Source organism: Callithrix jacchus, chromosome 3 (assembly GCF_049354715.1).
Source record: "Callithrix jacchus isolate 240 chromosome 3, calJac240_pri, whole genome shotgun sequence".
Classification (NCBI taxonomy): Eukaryota; Metazoa; Chordata; class Mammalia; order Primates; family Cebidae; genus Callithrix; species Callithrix jacchus.
The window spans coordinates 38792735-38807651 of record NC_133504.1 but is presented as its reverse complement, the minus strand read 5'-3'; the positions used below and the strand labels follow the sequence as shown (position 1 = coordinate 38807651).

The window sequence follows — 14917 nt, the reverse complement described above, 5'->3', positions numbered from 1 at the left end:
ATCTGAAGCCTTCTAGGGCCTCCCTGGGAACTGGATATTGCTTTTGCCTAAATAACTGAACTCCAGGCTTGACTTAAATGAGCGCAGTGGCATGTTTGTCGGTCCCAGAGGACCATCCTCTGCCCAGACCATAGGCCATCGTTTTGCTAATGCAGATTTTATTTCCCAGTCTCGTTCAGCTAAGAAGAGCCTCCACTCTTTTTCACGAGGCACACTGAGGGCCATTATGACTCCAGTTTTAGGCAATGTCAGCAATAAAGTGCCACTCTTGGTGAAGGTGATGGTTACCCATAGCTTACTGAGCAGAGCCCATCCTAGCAAGGGCAAGGCACAATCAGGCATGTATAGGAACTGGTGAATCACCTCATGCCCCCAAACCTCACAAGTCCAGGGCAAGTAAAAAGACTGTTCCTCTGACACCCCAGTAGCTCCAACAATATCAACCATTTCTCTTGTTAGGGGCATTACAGGACTGTCATCCAGACCATGGGCTCTTTGGGGGCAATTGAGCCTGGCCCCCTTCAGTCCAATGGTCCTTCCATTGAATTGAACAGAGCTCCTTCACTTTAATCTGAAGCCTCATGCCTAAGATCGCCCTGTTTTCCTGTCAACTGGGGGCACTTGTCCTTCCAGTGTCCCACTTCCTTACAGTAAGCACACTGGCCATGCTGCAGGCACAGGCAATTAGATGGGGTAGCCTTCCAGGAGCCCCCCTTTCCCATCCTTCTGGGGTCACTCCTCTAATAGTGTCAGCTATCAAGTTGGAGCTCTGTTGAGCTTGACTCTCATTTTCTCCACAACTTTCCCTATGGCTTACTGCATCTCTATTCAGAAACACCTGGCTAGCTATTTCCAATAACTGTGAAGTATTCACGCCCAGAAATCCTGCCTGCTTCTGTAACGTTCACCTAATGTCTTCTGCTCACTGACTGACTAATGCCATATTTACCATAGGTTGGTGTTGGGGGCTCTTAGGATCAAAAGGAGTATACATGCAACAGGCTTCACATAGCCTCTCATAGAACTGTGCCAGGCTTTCCTCTTTCCCTTGAATGACCTCAGATACTTTATTAATGTTTGTATCCCTCTGGGCTCCCTTCTTCAATATTTTGAGTAAGGCCTCTCTGTACCAGACTAGACTTTGCATGCCCCCTAGGATGTTTGGATCCCCTGGGGGTCAGTCCCTGGTAACTGGACCCTGACATACTCTTGGGGGTTCTGGTAATATGCTGGAACATGCTCCTCCAACCATTTGGAAGCAGCTTGGAGTACTCTCCACCTTTCATCCATGTTAAAAAGATACATAAGCATTCGGTGGCAATCAGCCCAAGTGCGATTATGAGTTTGGACAATAGTTTGCAGTAGGTTAATGAGAGGTTGTGGCTTCTCAGTATAAAATGGGGTGTTATTTTGCCAGTTGATAAGATCAGCTGAGGTGAATGGTAGGTACATGAAAACACATCTTTCCACCATGTGGCCACTCTCATCCACTCCCATATATCTCTGCTCTCTTAAAGGCCTCTGTACACCTGCCTTGGGTCACACACAAGCTGCTATAGGAGGAGTTCTTCCTGGGAAGCAGGCAGCTATGAGAGGAGTCCCTTCACATTCTCTTGTCTACTCTGGGTGGTTTAGGGGTGTGCAATTCTGGTGGAGGTGCTGAGGTTTCAGGCCCAGGGGTGAGAAGTCCTTCCTCCAGATCAAGGGGAAGGGTATCATCAGCAAAAGCTCTTCCATCACTGGATCTGCCAGGACCTTGGGAGTCTGCATCCCTTGGCAGGTGGAGCAGGGTTTCTTCATAGCTGTCTTCCCCTTTGTCATCAGTACAGTTGCTACCTGTCCTCTTAACCACTGTGGAGGGTTTAGAACTAGCTGCAGCCACAAATCTATGTATGGAAATTGATCAGGGTATCCTGGCTTGCATTTAACATTATGTCATACTTTAGAGACAAGAGACCTGTCTAGGCTCCTTTCTGAGGGCCAATCCACCCAAATGCTGGCCAGTCTACCTCATATAAAATCCTCAGCTTTCCTTGTGTCAGAGTCACTCCACAATCCCCACTAAATCCCTTCTTGAGATTTTTCAGCATAGTCCCCAGAGAAGTAGGCTTACTATGAGTGTGTCCCATGTTTTTGGCACAATAAAACAGCACTCACAGGCAGTAAAGAGAATTTTACTCCACCCTCAGTTTCTCCCACCCTGCATGATACAACACACAGTCTGTTTCACTTTTGCTTCAGGCCAGTAGGATTATCTCCCTTTGGGGGAGTGTTTCAGATACTGCTTGGCATTGGAGAGTTCATTAATCCCCTCACACTACCTAGATTGTGAGGGCATCTCCTTCCAGCCATATGCAGATTGTCCCTAATCCCAGGCAGCCCCACAATTCTCCCAAAGCTTAGGGTGCTTTCTAAAGGACCTGCTGCTTCCACATTTCACAGCTGGTGAGTCCAATTGGACCCCTCCAATCACACACAATCATACACTTCCCCCAGTTTACCCTGCCCTGTATGACATGACACACTCTCTGTTTCACTTTTGCTTCAGGTAAGTAGGATTGTCTCCCTTTTGGCAAGTGTTTCAGATGAGAACACTTTGGCATCAGAGAGTTTGTTAATCCCCTCACAATATGTAGATTGTGCGGGCATCTCCTTCCATCCCTATGTGGATTATTCCTAATCCCAGCTGGCCCCATAATTCACCCAGAGCTTAGGTCCCTCTCTACGGACCTGCCGCTCCCACATTTCATGGCTGCTGAGTCCAACTGGACCCCTCCAATCACTCACACGATCACACTCCTCCCTCCATCCAAATTGAAACCGAAAGCAAGACTTTCAAGGTTAGTTACACACACAGAGAGAGAGAGAGAGAGAGAGAGAGAGAGAGAGAGAGAGAGATGAGTTCAAGAGTGACAAATCCAGCACATGTGAGTGATCAGGCAATGCTTCCACCTAAAGGAGGTTGCAAGTTTCTCAGGATTGATCCTACCATGTTTCTGTTTTCTGGACACTCATGGCACCTGTTCCTTCTCGGTATTCAGCCACTGGGTGGATCCACTGCAGGGACCTACACTGTGTTGTTCTGGCTAGGCATTCCACTGGGGCCAATACCTGCCTGGGAGCACACTCAGGACTCGTGTCTCCCAAGCTGGCTGGTTTCCTCTGCAGGGATGCTCCATAGGGCAACGAAAAACACCTGAAAGACTGTTTTGGCTGACTGCCTACTGAAACTCACTTTCCAGTCAGGTAACAAAATAATGAAGTAGAAAAGACTGCAAACAAACCACTCAAACACCAAACTTGGAAGGAAGTGGTGATTTATTCATCTGGGACCTGCAGTGGGCCTGAATGCCCCAATAGCTGAGCTCCGTGGCTGGAAAACCCTGTCCCCTTTTAAAGGCTCACAATCTCAGAAATTACATATGAAAATGCCTTGATCCATGAAGTAGGTGTAGGGGTACATGACCTGGGTGGGGGTTTGATCACGTTTAAGCAAAAACAGTGCCTTCTGGAAAGATTCCTCCATATCATACCTGCTATCTATAGGAGTGCAATTAAGGGTGGCACCCAGTCTGCTAGGTTTTACCTCTCCTATTGAAATGCAATGCAGAAGGCTAGGGACAAGTGGTCTTAGAGGCTTAAAAGGATTAAGGGCGATTCAGGGTTTCCTTCCTCACAGCCGCGCATGGATCTATCAAGTTAGCTCCATTTTAGCTTCTCAGTGAGATCTGTAAAACAATTTAAGATTAATTTCCAGAAAGATAAAATTATAACTGTCAATCAAACATAAAATATAAAATAGCAACATTTTAAAGGTTTTTGTTTAAGGCATTAGTTAATGAAGGAATGAGACAGATGTCAATTCAAATGAGAATTTACCCACATATTTTTACATTGTCTACCTGATAAATTTTGCTTGCATTGTCAAAAAGAAAAATCATCTGTGTTGTTATGGATAGGTAACACTCGCATGATAATTAGTTTTCTGCAACTTAAATTCTACGCCTTCAAAAATTTTAAACAGCCTGGTCATGCAGTGACATTCAAAAGTTCACACCCCTAGACAATCAGTTAATCCTGGGTGGATCCACTAGATACATACAGCATTCTACTGAACACACTCTCAGTTGTTTCCTTTTCTTCTTTTTTTTCTTTTTGTACATTTCTTGGATGACTTGTCCCAAAAACAAGGTGAAGTCAACCCCATCTAACAGACTTAGTGCTAAGTCATACTCCTGTCTTTTTAGAATTAAGTTTAGTTTTCTTTTAGAATGTTCTGTTTCCTGTGGTTATTTTACACACTGTGTGCTGATAGCAGCCAAAAGCAAAGGCGATAGCAAACATCTAGTGTAACCTTGAGTGTTGGAGCTCAGAGTCCAGTTGTCACTCTCTTTTTCAGTAAGTGAACGGCAGAGTGACATCTCATCTTGTTGAGATGGTTTTCTGCCCAGCTAATAAACTACATTCGTTTCAGCTGCTTTGTAGATCTGGGAAGCCAATGTCATGTAAACAGTGACAACTGCCTTGGAGCCGAAGAAAATTTCATAAACATGAGGCTGATAAGCAAGAAAACATTTCTGCCAGTAAACATTTCTACCAGTAAATATTCCTCTTTCTTCTACACAGAATGTACACTCGATGGCTGGATCAGAAAGAAAGAGTTTGGAACTTTAGTAATTATAGTAAAGCAGTTATACTATCTTTAGACTATTTAACTCTGAGTTTCATTAGAAGAAAAGTAAGTCACTATTATTAAGGGAAATGTTATTTTGTCACTCTGCTAGTGTCAGTTAAATGCAGTTATTAACTGATCCAGGATTACATTTCTATAAGGTTCTCTAAGTCATGCACACTAAGTGATTTCATCACCACTTAAAAACTACCTTTTAGAATAGAAATTCTGCCTTATTCTGATGTAAACAATGATGGATTTAAAAATTAAACAGATGGGTAGGGTAATGACAGCTATTTGGAGCAGATACTGAATACAGCTTGGCTGTGTTACATTTGTAAATAAGTTTTCTCACTCTCTCATGGGCATGCTGGCCAGTTTTCCATTTGTTATTGATTCAACCTTTGGTCCAAAACAAAATTCTGTGTTCTATACAGACAGTATGCAAGAACAAAATGTTAACCCACAATTCTTCAATAAGCCCCTTTTAATAGGCTTTCCAGTTTGAGTTAATTTCTTCCCACCATCTCCTTTTTTTAAAAACATTTAATTATGGAAAATTTCAAACATAAAGAATATAGTATAAAGAACTATGATGAAATTATCTCACATCAACAAGTACCAGTATTTTTCTATCTGCGGTCCCCTTTTCTTTCCCCTCTGGTAAGTCATTTGGAAGCAAATTCCAGATGTTTTATTTCATCCACATATATCTTAGCATGTATCTTTAAAATGAGAACACTCACTTCCTATTTTTTGACATAGCAGAGTTGCATGTTTTCACCTGACAATGAAAAAATTCTTTAGTATTCCTTGTTTCTCTTTCTTTGTCTTTTTTTCATCTTGATTGTTATAAAAACTGGGTCTTTTTCCTTCAGAGTTTCCCAGACTGAAATTATTGATTAAATCAACTTGGCATGGTTTTATATGTTACTTCTGTTACATATTTTTCTTGTAAATAGTAGTTGGATCTGGAGTATCGGTCAGATCTAGGACTGATATTTTTTGTGACTACATCGTAAGCCATTTTTTAGTGCTGTCGGAAGGCACATAATGTCTGGGTGACTCTTTCTATGGTGCTAGCCCTGGTGATCAATTATATCATTAGATCCATTATTTCATCAGATGTAGAAAAATGGTTATATTCTAATTTTATTATTATATTTTTTATTCATAAGTTAGAATACATCCATAAAGAAAATATCTACTTACCAACATTTGGTTAATTTGAGGTATTAGTCATAAAGCAGAGATAGAAAAAATGCTTGATTTTTATTTTTAGTTTTCAAAATAATGACTTAATGACTTAGAAAACAGATCAGCAAACTTTTTTGTGCGTGTAGGAAAAAAGAAACTTATTTTCTTCCCATCTCGTGTTCAGGGCTGAGAGCTTTATAACACAAGAGAGATTAACAATTGAAAAGCATAGAAAGTATTTAATAGAAGTTTTATGTGAGACAGATGTCTTTATAAGGAAATGAAGACCCAAAGAAACAGAGAAACCTGTGTGTTTCTATGCTGGGTCTTATGAAGAAGTAGTCAGATGGAGAGATGTATGATTGGACAAAAGGTGCATAATCTAATAATAAAAACTTGAAGAACTTAGCAGGGCTTTTTTGGTCATATCCTTCTGTGTCCCTGGGTCTTCAGAGATAAGGATGTTCCTCTTATTTGGGTATAGGGTAGGCACTTCTCACATGGTCTGAAGACCTACCTCAGAGGAGAATAGCAGGGAAAGGTGATCTTTTGCCTCTGCTGTCTTCTCAAATGCCAAGATGCTATATTTTGAAGTAATATGTTCTGAACCTACCACTTGCAAAGGGTCAATTGTACATATTTTAGGCTTTGTAAGCCATACAGCCTCTGTCACAGCTACTCAACTCTACTGATATAACCCGAATGCAACCATAGAAAGTAATGCAAACAAGTTGGTGTACTGTGTTCCAATAAAGTATTATTTACAAAATCAGAAAGTGTGACAGATTAGACTCACAGGTCATAGTTTCCAAACTCTATCTTGAAAACCAAGAGGTTTTTCATTTTTATATTGGCTTTTATTTAGTATTTTAGCAACTGGTTTCCTTCAATGTACAAGTTGTTATGATCTTTTTGGCTTTTTTTTAATAGTAGTTTTAGGTCCACAGCAAAATGGAGAGGAAGTTACAGAGATTTCCCATGCACCCCTACTCCCACACATGCCCAGCCTTTCCCATTATCTACAGCCCCCACCAAGTGGCGATTCATTACAATCAATTAACCTATATTGACACATCCATGTCACCCCAAGTTCACAGTTTACATTAGCATTCACTCTTGGTGTTGCAATGATTTGTATCCATCAGCATAATGCCATACAGCATTATCTTCACTGCCCTCAAATTCTTCTGTGCTCTGCCTATTCCATTTGTAAGTTGTGCATCTATCCCTCCTTTGGACAATAGAAGGCTCTCTAGCTAGCTACTGAGTCCTTTAAAACATCCTCAGTAGTGTTTGATAGCCTGATTTCTTATAAGGCAAATCATTCCAGATTACCTTGTATACTTTCTGCCCCAGATTTAGAATTGGCTATTTATTCCAGTATCTGAAGGCATCTGTATTTTTTTTTCAAGTCAAAGCCATTATGAGTTTTTTCAAGTCAAAGCGAACTATATCCCTGTACCAATATGTTTTCTTCACATTCAGTCACTCAAGATTTATTAAATATCCCCAGCTATTTTAAATCTGTTCCCCCTTTTTCCCTACCACAAAAAAGCTATTTTCCTGAGATTATAGACGCAAATTAGAAGTTCTTTCACAGTATTTCAGTACCTTACAGATGCACAATTAAATTATGCTATTTTATGCTCTTTTGTTTTAATTCTAATTAAAGCTTAGAATGGCAGGAATGATTAAATATTCTGTATTTCTCGTATCTAACCGAACCTCAATTTTGTTGTGTCTATGTGCCATGTTTCTAACTGAGTATAATTGAGCCTCAAACATAATTGGGCTTCTGTTAGTGAGAAAGAATAAGAAAATAGATGTTATGCAGTTAATTAAATGGAGTCAGCCACTTAAGTAAGTCACCCACTTACCATGAACCATAGCTCTGCTTATTTCTACTACCCTGTGATTGACTTAGTTAACATCATTAATGACTGCCCTTCTGGCTTCCCATTGTTACTACGAAGTTTTATTACTCTCATTTCATATTTATAAATAAATTATGTTACATCAAACATAATTTGTCTCATATTCCGCATTTGTCTCATTACCAACACACACACCACACACAGACACACACACACACACACACACACACACACACACACACAAATCTGCTTCTAATCATTATTAAATTCAAATATCCTAAAATGTTATTGTCATATTATAATTTTTGTTAATAGTAGAAAGTAGACAACTAGAAATATTTCTAAAAGTTTCTTTCATGATACATTTTTATCAATAAATATTTATACTTTTATCCATATTATCTAAGTTGTTTTTTATATGGCTGCTACAAATTAAAGAAAACAATATTTAACAAGAGAAATTATCTATCAAATCCTTGACTACACATCATGAAGAAAAGATGCAACACAATTTCTTTCTCAAAGGCCTTGCAATAAAATGCTGGAATTGAACAAGATTTAGAGAACTTACTCCTGTATTATCATCAGTGGCACTGACAAATGTGCAAACATTTAAATTTAAAGGAAACACATCCCTGTAGCACACAGCAATTTGAAAGGATAGATCTGAAGCTAGGCCCTCTGAATTTAAATCTAGATTCATTATTTTCTAGATGTGTTACCTTAATTATATCTATAAAGTGGGTATAATAATTTGAAGTATCTATAGAACCGTTAGGAGGATTAAATGTGTTAAGATATATATATATCTTAATATCTATCTTGAAATGACATCTGTTATGTTGGAGTTACTCAATAAAGATTAGCAAAATTATATTTTATTAACTAAGAAATGACATATATTGAATATGAGAGTGATATTGATTCTTTTATGATTATAAGACTAATAAAATAAAATAGAAATATTCTTCTATATATTAGGCTAGATTTTAAGATGCATAGTCACATTTCTCCAATACCACTAATTACTAATAATAGTCTTTTGGGTACATAAATTATTTATTGTTGAAAAACACAGATTTTTAGATAGGATTCTAATGAAAATAAAATATTTTGTATCAATTAAACCTATAGTTAACATCTCAAGAAATTCTTTTTTCTTATATAGGCACAATAAACTGATAGTAATATACCTTGCCAAACATAAGTAAGAGCTTATCTATGAGAGTCCTAGAAAATGTTTTATGATGATATTTTGGAAATAATAACATCAAAAACCACTCTAACGGATCTTTATCAAATCATTTTTGTTCTGTACCCAGCGAGATAAAGTAGATTTCACTTGTTCTCTGACAACTTAGAAATTACCATGATGGGTTGATGGGTGCAGCAAACCACCATACCTCGTGTATACCTAGGTAACAAACCTGCACATTCTGCACAGGTATCCCAAAACTTAAAATATAATTAAAAAAGAACAGAAAACCAAATGCCACATGTTCTCACTCATAAGTGGGAGTTGAACAATGAGAACACTTGGACACTGGGAGGGGAACATCACACACTGAGTCATGTTAGGGGTTGGGGGGCTACCAGAGGAATAGCATTAGGAAAAATACCTAATATAGATGTTGGGTTAATGGATGCAGAAAACTACCATGGCACGTGTATACCTACGTAACAGACCTGCATGTTCTGTACATGTATCCCAGTACTTAAAGTATAATGATTTTTTTAAAAAAAGAAATTACTATCAGGGTTATTTGTATTGTGGAAAGCATAATATACATCCTTAATTACAGGTATCTTCTCACTCCAATCAACACAAACTCCAGCACATATGACTGACTTAAAATAGCATAATTCTACAAACTAGACTGAAGACCCCTTTTAGGAATGGATATTTGACTGCCACAGATTGTGACATTATTCCAGTAGAAATGTGGATTGGGATTAGAAAAGACTGAGCTAGTGAACTGAGCCAAAAATTAAAATCAACCCTGGACTAAGTGCTGATGAGTAAGTTTATCTGAGGCATAGAGTTCTGCAACGAGAGGACATGGCTCTCTTTACTAACATTTACCATTCTTACTATGTTCCTGTAGCATATTTTTTGATTGACTTACTCAACATTTAGTCTGAACACCACATCCTCCTTTGTCTTTTTCTCTAATAGAATCTCAATTCTGGCATCACTGTAGGGTAACTACTGGCCATACGAAGATACTTTGAACTCCTGGTTTATACTCCAAATTTAACTTTAAATTAAAGGTCCTCCATATTACCCTTGAATTTGTGTTTGCAACATAAAGTCAAAATGAATATAATCCTATCCAGAAGAATCTGAATTATTTTTTCCTTGTCTCTGTACCAGTTTAGAACACCATGAAATGACTTCAGCTGTGTTCAGGTAGACAGAGATGCAATTAGCAACAGCAATATTTTAGAACAATTGACTATCTCCAATGTGACAAACACTGGAAAATCATTTGCTTGGTGTGGGTTGGTTGAGAGCAATTAACAATCAAATAATTTTTCAGTGGTGCATGTAGGGTGTTTTTCTTGTTATTTTTGAGTAGCAGCCATTTTAAAATCTCTTCAGCATCTTAAAATGTTAGACCAATTTACCATATTATGACACTCATAAACTTACACAATTGAGATCCCTGAACAAATTCTGACAAGAGTTAGAGCATTTGCACTTGCCCCGGTTTTCTCTTAAAGATTTTTCTTCACTGAGAATTTGCACATACTACAAAGAAATCAGCAATAGGCTATCAGTCTCATGCTGATTTTCTGGGTTGACATGAAACTATACCAAATCAATTATAATGTTAAATAAAAGGCCTATGGGTAAGTTATTATTTCTCCACTTAGGTAGTTCATAATTGTGTATATGTGATTTTTTAAGAGCAAAATATAATACAAAACAGTAAGCAAATCATCTTCAAATTAAAGCAAAACAGTGAATATAGTAATTCAGTAATACCATGTTATGGCTCCTAATGCCTTATACAATTTTTGGTAATATGTTTACCACATAACAGCAAAACCATACAAATAGCATTCATTTTAAAGGGTATTTTCCAAGGAAACAGCAATGAAGTCTACCATTTAACAAGCAGATGTTCAAAGCTCTGCTATCTACTATGTTAATAACCCCAACTGCAAAGCTTGATTTGTAAGTGGAATGCTTCTTATACCTGGTTGTTGGTCCCTATTCCCTACAGAACTATCTTACAAACATTTTCCACATGGAAAGAATGTAAGGTAACACATGGCTTTTTGAAACTCAATTACTTATAATTATGTTATTAAAGAAATCAAGATTATTAACTCTAAAGTCAATAATCAAAGGCTACAAACATTGCAAGTAGTTAATATATAAAAATTAATTATTTTTAGGAGACTTCATGTTAAGAAATATTGCATATGTAACACACATCAATAGATTAGAAGTTTTAGCTATATGATGCTTTTCTCCTAGAATGTCTTCAGTGGAGATTGTCAAAGAAAACTGGAATTTGACAGTAAACTGGTAAAAACAGATTTTATTCAGGAATTATTATAATAGAAGAAAAGAGAACAGCAGACCAGCACAGAATTGGAATCCACTTCAAATACAGCACGGACAAGTGAGGATTTATAGCCATAGGAGAGTGTTGGGGTTGATGGATGGAAAATTAGTAACAGGAAACATCAGGGATAAGAAGGCAAAGGGTATGGACAGAGGAATGCCAGTGAACCTCCCTTGACTACAGTCTTGCTGAAGGCAGATCAGGATGATCACACACCAAAGATGAGGGGATGTAGATCAGGTATTAAGGGTGCAGAATTTTCACTAAACAAATTTCACAGAATTTTTTCTAAAATTGAACAATGCAAATATAGGCAAGGAAGTCCAAGTGTTGAGGCCTAGTTGATAAGATGATTCAGAGGAACTTGACAAAAGTTTGGTCAAAGATAGATTCTTTGTCAAAACCCAATATATAAAATAGATAAAAATATAGCTGTGTGAGACAAGGGATAGGGACTAGTGATTAACCACCTATTTTAGTTCCTCTTCCTCTTTGGTGGCTTTAAGATCTCTCACCAGAAATTCCAGATATCTGTGGGTATGAGAAGTTTTGACATTTATTGATACTGCTGATTTTGAAATTACTCTTATTTTAAAATTATCTCTTCAGTTCTTATTGTATTGACTTAAATATACAGAGGCTCTAGAAATTCCAATTTCCTCAACAGTGAAATACAAATATTGTAAATAGCTTACATAGGGTTTGTAAGATGATTAAATCCAATAATTCATCAAAATATCTGATAATAGAACAATTTATATTAGTGGATTTTGTCAACATAATGACTTAAATATTGAGTAAAGAATTTACCATAAATATAGGCACACAAATTACTCTATAAAATGGTTATTTCAAATAAATTTTTTCAATAAGTTTGAATATATATTTAAAAAGTAAATTTGAGAAATGAAGAGAAAAAGGGATAAAGTTGGTTTTGTCAAACAGTAATAGTCACTAAACTAAGTGTAATGGATGGAAAAAAAGGCAGCATTAAATACAATGCATGTGTACTAGGACCTTGTACTATTGTTAGAGTCAATGTGTTTATTATAAACTGTTTTCCTGTTATATATTTAAAATGGACTGTGTTTTCAAAGCGTTTGTCCTCAAATGGGTTAAACATTTTAAAAGACACAATGTCATTTTAGCTTGGTAAGGACAAGCTAGAAAGTAATACAGCATTACATTACTCAAGAAGTCATATTACATCATGTAAGTACTTCTGTGGAGGAGGGCAAGCTAGAAAGTAATACAGTATTAAAACATCATGTAAGTACTTCTGTGGAGGAATTTCATAAAAGGTAAACAAATAATTTGTTAAAATATTGAATGAGATATCACCTTAGCCAAATTTTAAAGCACGAGTATGTCAATTAGGGTTTTTATGCAAAGAATGTAATCCTCTCTAGATTGTTCAAAAAGAAAGATTTATAATGAACAATTAAGTGAAATTTAATCATTAAGACTATTGATGAAATAGACTGTAGTCTGTGCTTCCAGAAAAATATTCTAAAACATTACAGAACTGGGTTGCCAATGAATTTACTACACTTGTCATTAACAGAAAGGCACCTGCGTGTCTGAGTAATGATCACTACAGATATCCACTCTAGAGCAATTTTTTTTTTCTACTCTAATCAGGAAGCTGCCTGAATCAGGAAGCTGATAATGCCTTTATATTATACAAATAAAAAATTCATGTTTCACAATTTGCTGCTTTTGCTCTCTCTGGTTGCTTCTCTTCTAAACTCAATATTTGCATGCCTACTAGACTTATATGAAAGTCAAAAGAGGAAAATATTTTAACTTTCTAGATTCTCTAACTCAAGAATTCATATTAGAAGGAAGTTGCAATAAATATTAAGCAAATACATACACTGTAAGAATTATCCATGAGAAATAAGAAGGAGGAAGTAACAAGGTGAAGGAACACCAAAGGTGTTAGAATATGGACTAGCACGGGATATGTAAAAAATGTAAGTATTGATATGATGACATTAAGTTCATCAGAGGAACTGAACACTTTTACAATGGAATAGGTTGGTAGAGGCTACATTAAATAGTCTGTAATACAAAATCAAAGCATTTTGTTCCATGGAGGGTTAGAATATTCTCATTAAGAATATATGGCATATAAGAGATACTATGTGTGCTGTGTTCTGAATACATGATTTATAAGGGAAAAATTATTTCCCCATTCATCCAATTCACTTTCATATTCTCTTTCCTTAATGATATTCTCTACCTACAACTGATACAATAGAGTGTTCATTGTTAATATATTTAATAGGATTCTGTTTTTAAGAAAAAGGGTCAACTTTAGAGTTTACACATCATTTGGATTCCTGATTTCACTGTATATTTAATCTCTGAGGATTTTAAACTATTTTTGCAGATTGAGTGAAGTGCTATTTCCCTCAACACTTTTAGAAAATATCATTGATAAAGTTTATAAAATATCATAAGTATAGTTTTTGGAATACATTTATAGAAAAATAAAAATATAATTGAAGAACATAGACTAAAAATCAACTAAGAGTTGAGAAGAGGAACTGAATCAAACTTTGATAAATGAGGAACCTACTAATTAAAATAAAATATTTCACTTCCAGTTAGCAAGCAGCAAGTAATGGTAGACTATTGCTCTCAGTGCAATTTAGAAAACATAGACATACTAAAAATAATATTTTGAAGACATGATAAATTTAGAGAAGCCACAAAGATGAGATGAATTCAAATTTTGAAGAAGAAAGAGACCCCTGAGATGAGCTGATGATTCTGGCTATTTTCTTCCCTGAGGACAGTTTTTGATGTTGGGTTCAAATTAAAGACTAATGTTGGCAGCCACTAAGATGACTTCCAATCATTGCTACCACCTGTATTTATTCATTTTTGTAATTACCTACCCTGAACGTGGGCTGGATTTACTGACTTGTATCTAAGATTTCGATACATCTCCCCCAATAGTGGTTAGAATAACTACTTAGAAAACTTGTAATGATACATAAGATTTGACCTACTTGGCCTAATTGACCTTTATAGAGCAATCCATTCCAAAATAGCAGAATGCACATTTGTACAAAGTGAACATAAAATATTTGACAAGATATATCACATCCTTTGTCATAAAATAATTCTTAATAATGCAAAACATGCAAAAAATCTTTTCTGCTTCAAATATAATTAAATCAACAAAATCAAAGTGTTTTGTTTCATGGAGTTCTAAAAATCTAGACTAATTAAACTAGACTTTTAAAATTTAGACTTTTAGTTTATAAAGTCTAAATATATAGAAGCTAGAAAATACACTTTTAAGTAACTGAGAGGCTAAAGAAAACATTAAAAGGAAAATTAGAAAGTATTTCATTTAAGTAAAAATGGAAACACAAATAAAAATTTGTGCAATCTGTTTAAAAATTTCTTAGGGGAAAATTCAGATCATTAAATGCATATATAAGAAAAGAAAAATGTCATAAATCATTATCTGAGTTTACCTGCTAGAAATTTAGAAACAGAACAAATTATATATATGTAAGCAGAGGAAAAGTCTTTATAAACGTTAAAACAAAACTCATGAAACATAAGCAAAATATATT

The 14917-nt window shown here is 36.2% G+C and overlaps 1 long non-coding RNA gene across 1 annotated transcript in view; it reads right to left on the bottom strand.

Moving 5' to 3' along the window:
* Positions 1–3319: 3319 nt before the first annotated feature.
* LOC118152055 (uncharacterized) overlaps positions 3320–14917 on the bottom strand; it is a 73414-nt gene continuing 61816 nt past the window's right edge. The window contains exon 4 of the long non-coding RNA XR_004740404.3: positions 3320–3728. This is a non-coding gene — a long non-coding RNA (uncharacterized LOC118152055). The remainder of the gene's footprint in view (positions 3729–14917) is intronic.